This window comes from Pogoniulus pusillus, chromosome 9 (assembly GCF_015220805.1).
Source record: "Pogoniulus pusillus isolate bPogPus1 chromosome 9, bPogPus1.pri, whole genome shotgun sequence".
Classification (NCBI taxonomy): domain Eukaryota; kingdom Metazoa; phylum Chordata; class Aves; order Piciformes; family Lybiidae; genus Pogoniulus; species Pogoniulus pusillus.
Genome location: NC_087272.1, coordinates 17,140,069 through 17,152,750, shown reverse-complemented (window position 1 = coordinate 17,152,750; position 12,682 = coordinate 17,140,069). Strand labels below are relative to the sequence as shown.

Genomic DNA, 12,682 nt, shown 5'->3' with positions numbered 1-12,682 from the left:
ATTATTTAGTTTCACGACCATGACACTTAATATGGCCATGAAAAAGAGAAGTTTGAAGCCCTCCTGAAATTATCATTTATTTCTGTGAAACTCCACAGTTGCAGTCTGAGACACTAAGAAACAATCCTTCCACACCGTCCTGCTTCCCTGCCATTTCTTAGGACATTAAAGGCGTAATTCCAAGCCCTGATCCTAAACCACACAGAAAGTAAATTGAAGCTGGATCTCTTTTGTTCTAGTAAATATCACCACTGCTGAAGTTTTGTGAAAACAAGCCTATTGAACTAAGTGCAGTACTCCAAAGCACTGCAATAAATTGATTATAATTTCCTTAAAAGTCAAGAGCTATACATCAAAACAACAGAGGTGCAGGAAACTGACCATTTGCTGAAATCTCATTATGAGTTCCAGTCTAGCTACCAGGCTACATCCATTCAATTTACTACTTTCCACAAACTTCATTCTTAATTTTACATACTCCAGAATGCTAGTCTGTATAAGAGTAACAAAAACACACTCAAAGAAGCCTCTATATCTATTTTGTACCCTTTTGTACAGATGCTACAAAGTGTGCTGAAACATTGACAAGATTATTCTCCATTCTGAAGTCTTTCAGCCCTTGAGCAACTAGATACTCACTCTGTTTCTCTGACATTCTGCACGAGGAATTATTCGTCTGTCTAAACCTGGATTTGCATGAATCTCCTGATCATCAATAAAGCTCTGGCTGATGCACTGTAGTGTGTGATTTGGAGCATGATTCTTCCTAACAGAAGCACCTAAAATGGGAAAGATAAATTACACCTTGAAAGTGTCCCACTCTCTCCTACAGCTATAGACAGATGAAATTCAAGTGTATATCTCTACACAGATGAGTTTCAGAGTTATGGGAGATGTGTCCCAATCTACTTAGGTCCATCTGATGAAATACTAACTCACCAGATGTTAACATTCTACTGTGCTGATGTGATACATTCTGAAAACTATTATCTGTAACTATTGTAACGTACAATAAAACTGCATCTCACAACAGCAGCTTCTGTTTGTTTGCATGCTGCAATAACAGGCGGTTTTTCTTTTGGCCAGCCTAATTTGAGTCCTTTGGCCTGTCTGTTTATGTATATCTCATATCTTGTGGCTCAGGAATGGTGACAGAGTGTGACTGGTCTCATGAACAAAAACATTTTATGGCAAAGGTAGAAAATGATTAAAAATTCAATGTTAGCAGACTTAAGGAAACAATTTTCACCACAACTTCTAAACCATTATACCAATCCTAGTTGTGCCATTTATGGGAGAAACCAAAGGGGAAAAACATCAGGGAAGCAAGTGCAATTTGATGGGAATTAGAAAAAAGGTGACAAATTTACAACTGAGTAAATATACAACCACTCTACCATTAAATAGCATCATAGTAGCTGCCAAACATCCTGGCACAAAAAGAGAGGATTTTCTAAGTAAATCTAAAAAAGACATTACATTTTAAAAAAGGAAAAAGAAATCAAGAAAGGGATATCTTGATGCAGCAAGGTTAGACTGTCTGGCACCACAGGTTCAAATATATTCATTGATTCATCCTTTTCAAATAAAGGTAAAGAGTATAAATTGAATCTTGTGAATGCCACTGAGACTAAATCTTGCTGAAAGAGATTATCACAAGTTTGATTGGCTCTTTTTCTTTTTAAATTAACAATAAAGATATTCTGCTTTATAATTTTTACATAAACATTAACAACCTAGTGGCACCTTTATTAACAGTGATGGTTTGCTCTTTGCTGCAGTGTAGGATTTTTGTCATTACACTGACTCCTGTCTTCATTCCCAGAAGTGTCTGCTTTTAAAAGTTGTTTTATTTCTGTGAAGTATTCTGGACAAAACTGCAATAGAAAGTAAAATATTATCATTGTTACAAAATCTATCAGTCAGAACAAGTTTTTCACAATAAATTATTATAGAAAGGATTCATGAAACTTAGAAAGTCGTAACTGAAAATGAAAAAAGAAAGGAATTCCATGTATGTGGGAAGAACAAGAAAAAAAACCATATATGGACGTGAATAGACTGGCTTTTTTTTGCCACAAGATGCTCTCATTGGCCAAGATAAAGTCACATCATTCAATTTATTTCTTTTCATCACAGAATCATAGAATCAACCAGGTTGGAAGAGACCTCCAAGATCAGCCAGTCCAACCTAGCACCCAGCCCTATCCAGTCAACTAGACCATGACACTAAGTGCCTCATCCAGTCTTTTCTTGAACACCTCCAGGGACGGTGACTCCACCACCTCCCTGGGCAGCCCATTCCAATGCCAATCACTCTCTCTGGGAAGAACTTCCTTCTAATACCCAGCCTATGCTTCCCCTGGCACAGCTTGAGACTGTGTCCCCTTGTTCTATTGCTGGTTGCCTGGGAGAAGAGACCAACTCCCACCTGCCTACAACCTCCTTTCAGGTAGTTGTAGACAGCAATGAGGTCACCTCTGAGCCTCCTCCAGGCTAAACACCCCCAGCTCCCTCAGCCTCTCCTCATAGGGTTTGTGTTCCAGACCTCTCACCAGCTTTGTCGCCCTTCTCTGGACACCTTCCAGCACCTCAACATCTCTCTTGAATTGAGGGGCACAGAACTGGACACAGTACTCAAGGTGTGGCTTGACCAGTGTTGAGTACAGGGCAAGAATAACCTCCATCGTCCTGCTGGCCACACTGTTCCTGATGCAGGCCAGAATGCCATTGGCTCTCTTGGCCACCTGGGCACACTGCTGGCTCATGTTCAGATACTATCTACCAGTACCCCCAGTCCCTTTCTTCCTGGCTGCTCTCCAGCTGCTCTGTCCCCAGCACTGCTTGGGGTTGTTGTAGAACTAATTGCATGGCCAAGGCAAAACAATATGATAATACAATAAATGTAACTACATTTCCTTTCAAGTCTTCAGCACATTAGCAGCTACACTGTTTGGGAAGAAACCGTGGAAGTCTCATAAAGAATCTGACTAACTGTACATGAGATTATTGAGAAAAACTACACTTTTAAGTCCAAACAGGACATCACAACATACCAGGAAAGGTGAGTATGCAGCAACAGAGGGAATCACTGAAAAAAAAAAATAAACATAGGAAAGCTACTATTCCATTACCTGTTTTCAAAAGCACTATCTCAAATAGGTCACCATCACGCTCAGGATACCAGCAGAAGAGTTGTGTATGGAATTTAGAAAGACTGTAGAAAGGAAAAGGTTTGTTAAAACAGTCTCCCCCCCCATACATGTATAGGGATCTAAACTTAACAATTTGTTGTTCTGAATATAAAGCATCCATACTGTAAGACACGTAACTTCACATATTAGATATGTCTACTATGTTCCGGTAAATTCCACAAACTAGCATAAACTGTTTTATTAGAATTGTTGTTCTGTGATTTGAGGCTTTGTTAAGGCTTTCAGCTGACACATCAGCACGCCACTAGGTCACAGAAACGTGTATACTAATTTCAATTTTTTTATGCTCAAAATGCCTGCTTGTCATATATTTGCTGATTGGACTCAAATAGCCGCAAATCCAATTTTCATCTTCATATCACAGAAACAATAGCAAATGTCACTTTTGCTGCGATATGCCAGTATGATTCCGAAACATACAGACCCTTTGCAGAGCACGGAAATTAATAGATCTAATGAGCTAGGGTTGCATGGCAGAGGCAAGCAATTCTTATCCGCTACTTAATACGTGCCCCACTGATGACTTGCTGGCACTACTGGCACAGTGCAGCATAAAGGCTTTATTAGTGTGCATTTAGGATGACCCTGTGACTCAGTTGTGGGTTTGCTAATTGTGGGTAACGTGAGGCTATCCTAAAGGAGTGCTAATAAAATCTTTATATCACTTCATATTTGCATTCTTACATTTGAATTCTCCAACACACATCTTTTTTTGAGAAGTAATTTCTCAATTCTGTAGGGGAATTTTAGAAGAGATTGCCCAAATCTTTTTGTGGTGGTTTGGGTGTTACCTGCCCCCACCCCCACTTTGGAAATCACCCAGACTGCACTCAACCAGCTCTGGAAATTGAATGAACCTTATATTTACAGCTTAGCATAATATACAAGCAGATATCTACAATATATACAGCTATATATAGAAATACACAAGTTAAAAGGTAATACAGAAACACAACACCCCTCCAAGAAACCTGAGTCCCCAGGAGGGGCTCCTAATTACCCTTCCCCCTTCTCCTTCCCTCTCTACCTTACCCAGACATTGTCTTGTGCCGAGGAAGAATGGAGGGCTGTCCAGGGGGTTAGGAAGCAGGTGGATTAATCAAGTTAGGTTAGAGAGAAAAATGTAGCCCACAGCCCAGACAGAAATCAACTCCCAACTACCTTATCTATGTTTGGATTCTTGCTGTTATACCTCTCAGCAAGCCTATGAGTGAAGTGGACATCACCACGGTTTCCCTTTCCAAGCCTGCAATCTAGTTCTTCTCACCAGAACATTCCAGCTAGCTTCAAACTAGCTCACTTCTGAATAAGCTGTAATCTATTTCATCAAAGCCAAGTCTAGGAGAGGTGGTAAAATGGTGTTATTGTGTTATGTTCATGCATCACTAGTCTTGGGACTGATGGGTGCAATTCTGACTTGTGTCAGCTGCTAAAATTTCTTCCAAAATAAGCCAGGTTCAGCATTTATGCCAGCAGATAGAAAACTGCTGTCAAAGGAATTTTTATAGTATTTTTTTTTTTTATAGTAAGATCCCATAAACATCAAGGAATACCCTAAGAACCTGGATAAACATGGTTAAGTCCTGTCTTCATTGGTATTTTTGCCACAGATATCAAGGGAGGCAGAATTTTCAACTGCTGTGTTTAAGATTGCCTTGCTTCAGAGGATGCAATATCCATCCAGAGGTTGTGAAGGTCTAGGAGGAATGCCGGGAGGGAAAATCCCACTCTTTTTAGTGTGCTGAGGGATCTTTCTGCTTCAAAGAGCTATGCCGCTCTTGGAGCTTTTATTCACTGCCAGCAGCTAACTGGCATTTACCGCTTAGGTAAATGGCACACTGACTGCAGTTCTCTAAAGCAGACTACTCTTGTTTATTTTTGATGTTTAATGGAAGGCTGAAACACAAGCTACTAGCCTTAGGGATGAGAGTAAAAGTAGTATTGGGTTCTGCCAGATTGTGGGAAATTCTGAATTTTGTGTATTTTCTCTTGCATTTAGAACAGCAGTCTGAAAGTGTTTGCTAGCGTGCAAATTAGTGTTAAATATTTTTTTCTTCTGCCTTGGAGAACTGTAAAATATTAAATAAAACAGAGAATTAAAAACAAAACCAGAAACAAACAAACCAAACCCAAACAACTCAGCAACATTTAAAAGCCAAGAAACAAGCTCTAAAACTTCGGGAAATAGATTTTGTAAGACAATATAAAAATATGTGCCAAATTTTGCTCTAAATCACTATAAATCAGGAATCTCTAAAAATTGTTACTGGACTGCTTCATATATACCCATTCAACCATAAAGGAAAAATAGCCACTCTACTTTAAAATATGCTTCCATAGCATTGTGATAAGGTTAAGAATATACAAAATATTAAAACTCCCTTCCCCCAGATGATCACTTTGACTTCAATAGGAATATGGTCTACAATGTAAACATGGGCACAGTATTTTAAGTCTTTAAAGAAGAAATCCCACTCATTAGTTATTATAGATATGTAGGACATTACTGGCAGTGGAGACATGTCACAAGAGTCCTTGGTAAGGAATGAAATTTAGATACTCTGATGGGCCATATGTGACAGTCTGCCTCTCAACTTCTGAAAAACAGGCAGCAGGCAGTGACTGAAATTCATTTTACAGAATTACTGCAGCCTATTTCACTTCATTTTCCAGCTTGGTGAGAAAAATCTTAGCTCTATTTTTTGAGCAGGATTAATTTTAAAAGGAGAACACGGGTTGGTGAAGAAACAGGTTAGTAAAACAATAGAGTGTATTGTAGAAGAGTGGTCAAGACGAAAAAGTGAAATGGCAATTGATTTCTATTTTGCCATGATAAACTTTACGGTAGTTTTTAAATTGATCCATAAAACAACTATTGCATGCTGATAATAGTGAATTATTTAAATAACATACTCATATATCAGATGTTTGAAGGAATCATGTCATCTGAAATCTTGACTTAGTTCTTGAAATTACCAGAGGGAAGAATAGAGATGCACATATTGGTGTCAGGCAACAGTGTAAGAAAAGAACAGCTTTTCTGAGTCATAGCAGATGTCCATCTAGTCTAGCACCCATTAGCAAAGGCATAAAAAAGGTGTAAGTACATAGAAACACTTCACTGGCATATCCTTCCAACTTGTCAGGAATTTCCCTAGGCTGGAAGAAGACTGCTTCCTTACAGAATAATATTACAGAAACATTTTTAGACTCAAGCCCAGATTCTTAATCATATTGCTGAAGCACAGCAGTTAATGTTCAGATACTTGTAATACTTCTCAAATTATTTACACAACTAAAAAAAGCTCATCAGCTTCACTGAAGAGCTGGTTAAACAGAGGGCACCGGCACATCATGATCTGATTGAAGGATTTGAGCTTTAAAAAATAATGGTATTAAGCCATGAAAACAGATAACATCATGTGAAAATACATGTAAATTCCCTCAGATTAAAGTTTTCAGTGTTGTAAAAGAATACAACTAGTGACAAGGGGGGAAAAAGGCAGAAAATGCTAACAAAATCACAAAATTCTACCAAGTCCATATTGTGTTCCTGAGAGCAATCAAGTGTGGAGGTACAGGAAGAGCAAGCATAGACGCTGCTTTTCCCCAAGCATCCTTTAAGTCTCCAGATTTCAACCCTTCAGCCTCAAATCAGAGTCTTTGTGGCTTTTGTATTCCTGCATACACCAATTACAATGGAACAAAGACAAATTCAAAGTCCTAAAATTTTCAGATGTCCAAGCTAAAATTTAGTCTTATAAACATATTTACTGATTCTCAAAAGAATTTTCACACACTTTATTAAAGCCTTTTGAAAATACTGATTGAAAGTAAAAACTCAGTGCTTTACAGACAGAAGCACATTGTAGAGGAATGCTGAATCCCTTGTTCTAATGGAAATGAAATTTCAGGTGCTAATTCAGTCAGAATAAGTGACTATTAAATAAAGTGTATCTTCATATGCTAATTTTGAGACTGTGAGGCTGCCCAATAATGCTAAAGTTTTCTCTGGCACTTTTCTTGGGTAGGAATATTTTAGTAATTCCTTACTAGAAACCAGAAAAAAATATTTTTCAGCAAATTAAATGGTGTTTTACATGATGCTAAATGTGGATTTACTGCATTAAAGAGTTACAGACTTATCTATCCCCTTATTTTATCTTGGCTTACACATTTTTTGTTGTTGTTAGGAAATTGAATGTACTTAGATCATATTTTTAAAAAATCTATTTAGATGGCAAAACAATCTATGTCATTGAAGTCCTTTAGAAAATGTTATTTGGAATAAACACCAATTTGCATGTTGAGTAGGATTACAGATAAAACTAGCAAGACCTTGCACAGAAAATGTATTATACTTTTGACAACTCTACGTGATTATGGCAAATTAAAAAATCCACCACTATAGGGCTGCAGTGTTCAGTTTTCAGGTTTTGTCATTTTTAACTGGACATGCCTAAAGAATTCCAAGGGGTTCTTTTGTACTTTGATATAGACTGACAAATCATAGTATCTTTGATTATCAAAGTTTAGCAGCATTCATTTCAGATACTCCAGCAAAAATCACTAATCTATATGAGGAAAAAGTTACTAATAGAGTTTGGGAGTATATCATGGACTGCACATATTTGTACAGCTTATTATAAATACCCCATGGCACAGGAAATTCATTTGCACCTACATGTTCCCCAATATTATTTTCTGCTCATAACAGTTACAAAAAAAAAATGTTCCTAACTATAATTTAGAACAGATGTGTCATGCTAATCTGATTAGGCTGTAAACCTTGAAAGGCAAATGAACTTTGAGATCAAATGAAAAGAGCCAGGTGTCCAAAATTGAAGTGGACATAGGACATACTGAAAAAAAAACCACCCAAAACCACACTCAAGACCCAACCAAACAAACCACAAACAAACCACTAAAACTTCTAACCAACCAAAATGCAACCAACCAACAATGCAGCAAAAAACAAACCAAAAACCTCCCACCAAAAATACAGAAATAATGCTTTTTTTTTTTTTTTTTTTCTCTCATAAATACCCATTCTCTACTTTCTCCTTTCAGACATGTTCACTGTTCTGCTCTGACTGAGAAATAAGGTAACTCAGTACTAAATCCAGCCATCAAAATAGCAGTTTCAAAGGCTCTGTTCCTCTGTGCGTTTTCAAATGTAAGGAACAAGCAGAACTGCACATGCGCCTGCTTGCAGCTCAGTGTAGGATCATGCACTTAATTGGCAAATGCAAAGAAGGCTCCTAAACGAGGTAACTTCCCTGTAAAATAAATACATTGCCATATAGCTCAAGTTTGGCTTGGTAAATCTCTCCAGTAATCTGCAGAATCTGTCACAAGCAGAGAATTAGTGCAGTTGAGGTGCTGCCACATTTTAAAGACAAGGACAAAGCAAGCTGTGTTAGACATCAGCTTCTGTAAGTGGAGAGTAAGCTGCAGCTAACAAGTGCACTGCCATGGGCTCATTCTTTCACGTTTTCAAACGGGTTAGTGCTAGTCTGATTTTCAGGCTTCCATGGATGAATGCACAAACTTCTTACGAGAACTTGTATAAACTGTGGGTCAAACTTCAATGAAAATTCTGTCTGCCAAGAATAATATTTCAGTGGTGCTAAAGCCTCTGATAAACTACGTATTACAACCATAACTTCTATTCATCACAGAAGTATATTATCTGAGAGAGAAAAACTAGGTCTTCTGCTTTGGTTGGTACTAAATCAGTGTTTAAAATAAAATCAGAATTACTTTTTACTCTTCAGTAAAAGAAAGTTGCTTTTTTGGTCCTTTAAAAGCTAGCCAAGGTATCCAGATTACTTTGTGAAGCATAAAGTCACAGAAATTATAAAATATTAAGAGTTATGCTTCAAATGGTTTTGGAAGAGGCACTCTTAGCTCTTGCACAAAAATGGCAAAGCCTTTCTTACAAAGCTCATGTAATTGGGTAATAGGTTAATGACAAAGTGCAGCTTCAGAACAACTTCAAAACTAATCTAAATTTTAGAAGTATACAGTCCTGCAAACTCCTGCTTTATTGTCCATTATCCTGTTTCTGTGTATTGAAAGTTCCAAGACAGTAAGCTCATTTGTCATTATTTCCTAAGGCACAAATCAAGATTTAGTCCAAACTTGTCAAAGCAGAAGTTTTAAGACAACAATTTTCCCCTCCAGACATCCAGAATTATGAAAACTATATTCTAACTTTTTAACTAATGACAGTTATGGAAAATGCTGCATTGTTTCTACCATAGTTTGCTCTTCTGTCAAAAGCTGTCCATTTACACTCAATATGTATGCATGTGTGTTTCCTGAATAGATTTGGAACCCACAATCTGATTTAAATTGAAATGAAACATATCTCAAAGTTAATTATGTTTCCTTATGTTCTGCAGCCATAGATGGTTAGACTGAGACTAGATATTACGTATGTTTCTGGCTGGGGGAAAGCCTGCAGGAAGAGTTTGGAGTTTTTATGGTACTTACGAATCTGCATGCCAACACTTAAAAATATGCAGTTGTAGGAAAAGCTTCAAGACCTTTGTACCTCAACCATCAAGGCCAACCAACTGCAATGCACCAGTTCATGGAAAATGGGGCTTTATTCACACTGCAGCTCTACAGGCCACTTATAGTTGTATAACTTTTTTTATGAGTCAGATATGGATTTATAGCCAGGTGGGGGATGGAGGGTGGTGTGCAAGAAATCCTAGACACTCTTACTAACACAATAAGTGCTGTGTGTTTGTCTGGGATTTCTGATATCTGAGCTCAAGCCAAAGTGCTTGATGTCTGGCCAGTATCTGCACCATTCAGTTTCAGGTTCCATTTGCACAACTTGTCATGCTGTGGGTTTACTGTGGAACTCTTGTGCAATTACTTTGTACAGCAGCGTGCTTATCTTGATCTACCAGCTAAGATTAGGAGGTGAAATTGGCTTAAACAAAAGTTCAAGTAACAAAACCAAGAACCTACAGATTAAGCAAGAAGAGAAAACATCATTCTCCTCCAGTTTAGTGAATATTTGGAATGAATGCATAAAAGGGCAACTTGAACGTATGTTCATTGTGAAAGGAAAAGATTTCAGAAACAGAGGATGGTAGAGAACTCATGTACTGTGTTCTACAGAGCGTTGTGATTTAGGCTGCAGAATTTACTCTACAATACATAGTAAATGGGGAGATTCTGAAGAAAAGTGATAGCTGAATCACAAAACATTCTGTTTTGTGTAATTTTTACAGCTGATTGTGAGGCACTGAAATGAGTGAGCTGTCAGATGGTCATACTAGGCTCTGTGAAGGGTGGCAATAAGGTAGCTGGAAGTTCATTGCCCTTTATTTCCCTGCCCTTCTCAGGCTAGCATAATAAAAGTGAGCTCAGGCCTGCCTGTACGTGCCATGGCAGGAATGCCCTCCTTCACATATTTGTAATGTGATTTTAGGCAAGTTACAATCAGCAGAAAATGGGAGAGGCTGGAAAAAGGTTAGAACTTGTCTGGAATTTTTAGTGAAACACCAAGAAATTCTGATTCTTCTAAATGCAGCCTTTTTGCAGAAGCACACTGATTTTAAAATTGAAAATTATCTAAAGGATTCAGAGCCATAGGTATGGTGGAAAGCAAAAACGTAAAACCATAATCATAGAACCAATTAATAACAGTTTTAATTTGGGATTTAGGCAGCCAGCATCAGAAAAGTTTTAACCAGCTATAGCAGAGACCTGGGCTGCCTTATCCCCAGTGACAGTCTGATCTCCAGCTGACATGAAGAAAACATTAACAATTACAGACTTTTGCAACACTTTAGTAGGATGCCAAACTATTGTGTATGAAAGCCCTGCAGAAGATAAATAGGGTTTGGTAAGTCAGTCTGCCACTATCCGATTTCACACATCAACTCCTACTGCACTAAGATACGTAAGACCTTAGCAGCTTTTAAGGCTACTGCAGCTCTAATCTCTACTGTGAAAAGTGGTTCAAGAACAGAACCCTTCCCTTTTGAGATGATGTACTCAGTTGTCCTTAACTTGGCATGAGATATTGGGCAGTCAGAATTTTTGGCTATGGACATGCCCACAGAAAATCTACACACGTCCTATTATAATCAGGATTTTACTATTCACAGTAATATTTTATCTTTAAAAAAAAAATTACAAAGTTTTGAGTTACTTGTGAAGTGTAAAGAAAAAAATGCTGTCAATTTAACCTTGTTTTCCAGTTTCTAAGTAGAGCTTTTAGCAGTAACTTCCTATCTAATTTGCAACATTCTTCTTTTAATTATGCTATTGATATTTCAGTGAGGTTATTAATATTTAACTGACATCATTGAACAGATCAATTGAAAGCTAGATGTTGTAGCTATAAAACTAATAACTCATATAAAATATTTGTTCTCTAGGCAAGCTTTGCATCACTCTAGATAAAGTCAATAATTCTAGTATGACCTATTGAATTGAAGCACTATGGTGTTCCTAGGAACACAAAATATCGAGGAAATACAGATGACTGTGCAATACATAAACAGATGAGAAGCAGGATTAAATGGAACACTAACAAAGAGTTTTAAACTCACTAAATGAAATAAGAAATGCATTCATTATAACCTTTTTCCCCCCTTATCAGTCCCAATGTTTTTGTTAATATGCCTTTGCATTTTATATATTCACCCTGAAATAATTTTAGATTGCCCTTTGCTGGCTCCTTGATTTTATTACTTTTTAAAAAATAACCTATAATAATTAATTTCATATTAACAGTGTAGCAATAAATGGTGTTGTTGAAGAGAGCCAAAGTTGTGATAATAACAGGCCATGTTATTGTCAGGGAAAATCTTGCACCAAGCCCATCACCAGTCACCCACATCTGTGGGCAAGCTTCACATATCTGAGCCCTACTTGTACCATATCATACAATTTCAAGGACATTTAGGAAGAGAAATAATTTAGATTCAAATTCAGGATACAAATACAAAGCATGAAGTGTCTGGGGATAGCTTGGACAATGTCAATGAGTATTAACATCTTATCAGCAAAGTGCTTTGGGTTTTGTGTTTTTTTTTTTTTCCTCTCATTTTGCTGGAGTTCTTCTGTGGTTTGTGGTTTGGGTGGGGTTTTTTGCTTTTATTTTTCCTAGATTTAAGTACAAGATTAAAGACTCTACTGTAAAGACTGAATACAGGACTGAACTCTTTCAGCTATTCAGCAAAGATGACAGCCTTAATGCATGATTCACCAGAAAAAGTAGAAAATCAGTGTTTTACAGATCTAGTCCAGCCTTCATGCATTTCTGGATTCTGTTCTTAGAAGAAAATATACAAATCAACCTTTAGTATTTACTTTCAAATACAACGTTACGGGCAAGACAAATTATGTACCAGAACAACCTGGAACAACATAGAATAGGATCACAGAATGGTTTAGGTTGGAAGGAACCTCAAAGATCATCTGGTTCCAATCCA

The 12,682-nt window shown here is 37.4% G+C and overlaps 1 long non-coding RNA gene across 4 annotated transcripts in view; it reads right to left on the bottom strand.

Moving 5' to 3' along the window:
- LOC135178126 (uncharacterized) overlaps nt 1–12,682 on the bottom strand; it is a 65,515-nt gene that overhangs the window by 36,292 nt on the left and 16,541 nt on the right. For 3 of the 4 annotated variants that reach the window (XR_010303365.1, XR_010303366.1, XR_010303369.1), the window contains exons 4-6: nt 3,135–3,217; nt 1,737–1,877; nt 640–779 (exon numbers count right to left, since the gene is read on the bottom strand). This is a non-coding gene — a long non-coding RNA (uncharacterized LOC135178126). The remainder of the gene's footprint in view (nt 1–639; nt 780–1,736; nt 1,878–3,134; nt 3,218–12,682) is intronic. The other variant, XR_010303368.1, reaches the window with a different exon arrangement.